This window comes from Populus euphratica, unplaced genomic scaffold, assembly GCF_000495115.2.
Source record: "Populus euphratica unplaced genomic scaffold, PopEup_1.0 scaffold101.1, whole genome shotgun sequence".
NCBI lineage: Eukaryota > Viridiplantae > Streptophyta > Magnoliopsida > Malpighiales > Salicaceae > Populus > Populus euphratica.
In genome coordinates this window covers 145,708-147,897 of record NW_011499894.1, presented here as the reverse complement: position 1 = coordinate 147,897, position 2,190 = coordinate 145,708, and positions in this window count along the sequence as shown.

Below are 2,190 nucleotides of genomic sequence, written 5' to 3'. Positions count from 1 at the left end.
ATTTAGATTTTTTTTCTTTTTCTTCATTAATTTTTTTCTTCCTATAGGTTTTTTTCTTTTAACCCAGTTAGTTTTTTTCTTTTTGCTTTTTTGCCTTCTTTATACCTTTGACTGTGGACTCCATAGTGCAGTCCACAGTGAAAAGGTCAATGCATTTTGTTTGTTTTTTTTTTGTTTTTCTTTTTATTTAAATTTTTTTGTTTATTTTAGTTTGGTAATGTTAAATTTTTTTCTATTTAGTTATCAAAGTTTCATGACACGGATCTCGAGTTTAACGGGTTAGCCCAGTTAATTTTGGAGTTACCAATCAATTTTTTTTCTAAACTATCAAACTTTCACAACACGAATCCAATGTTTGACAGGTTAACCTGGTTTGAAGAGTTAACTCAGTTAATTCAGATTTTTTTTCTTTTTCTTCATTAGTTATTTTCTTCATGTTTTTTTTTTTCTATGTTTTTTTCTTTTTACTGAATCTATTTAATTATCATACTTTTATGATACGACCTTACAGCCAGACTAACATCCAAGGTTATTGGACCTGGTATTGCAACCAAACCCACTTAAACTTGAGTTATGCAAGTTTAATATTATTATTATTAATATTATAAATATTACTCTTTGAGTAAACGTTACATCTAAACTCAAGATTCTTGGGTGTAACTTTGTAGAAAAACCTGACACTTTTAAATTTTAATTTTTTTTAATATTTTTTATGTCAAAAAGGATTAACCAACAACATCACGTGAATCATCTAACTAGTATAGAATATACTGGCAACTCTTCACTACTTCAACTAACTGTCTTAACAATTTTTAATGGTTCTAACTAACTTCAGTTAAGGGCTACTTGTGTAATGATTAAAGGATCCCACTTAATGAAAAGCTCTAAAAATATTTAAGGTATATTTGTTAATTATATTTTATAAAATAAAGATTGCTTTCACTTAACAGAAGATTTCAAATAAGAAATAAAAATTGTTCAAACCGGCTCCGACTAGTGTTTAACCAACTCTTCCATCAGATGCCCTTTTCTGCTTTAAGCCTCCATGGTGACTGACTGTTGATGCTGATGCTAATGAACTGTTTCTGCTATATTCTTTCACGTGCTCCTGCTAACTTCTTATAAGCATTTCTTGGTATTTCTTATAGCCCGTAAAAGCCTCATTGAGTAAAGAAAAATACAGTTTTAATAAACGAAAGAGGAAGGCATGGTAGCCTTATTGTTGATTTAACACTCCTGCATCTTGTCGGTGAATAGTCTGTGTATGTTATGCTTATTCTACACTCATGGATCTTGTTGGTGGGTGAATGGAAGTTTCCATGGTTGCTTCCTTGTGATTATCTAGCAAATGGGATGATGTTGCCCTCTCTTCTTTTCCAGTTTTGTTCCTAGCATTGCAGTCAGGTTCAATTTACTGGAAAGGCAAAGTTCTTCATTTTGAAGCTATCTCATCTGTAAGTTTCAGGGCAAATTCTATTTTATTCAAACATTTTTTTAAAAGTAATTTTTATTTAAAAATATATTAAAATAATATATTTTAAAATTTATTTTTAATATCAATATATCAGAACAATATAAAAAATTATTTAAAAAAAAAACATAATATCAACCCCAAAAACAACCCCGACCCCTCTCATCTCGAGGCCATGTATATTTGAGAAAGAGACAAAAGGGTACGCCCATCTGTGTCATCTTGAGGCCATGTACATTTGAGAAAGAGACAAAAGGGTACGCCCCCAGGTCATTCACTGTTCAACCGCCTTTCGAAGTATAAATGGATTTCATGAACGCTCCTAGATTTTTATTTCATTTATAATATGATAAGATTAACGTCAAGAAATTAATCCTCGATGATTTAACAGGTGATTTACAACCGAATGATTGAAATTATAACAAGAACAAGATAATTCAGGTGTCGATGAAGATGGCTGTGCTTCAAGAGATATTTGTGCGGTATAGCCAGCGTTGGGCAAGAAGATCAATGAAAGTTGACTGCCAAGTGACCAAGTCCCAACCCAACCACCCCAATTAACCTGTTATGCCCTTGGTAAAACGAACCAATCAAACATGTGTCCTCTTTGAAGCATCGATATGCATAAGGTAAATCGACCTGCCAGCTTGAAATTAGGTCTTGCTAAATTGCTAGAACTTCAAAACCGCTAGTCTAAAGTCTCTGTGGAAAGAGGAATA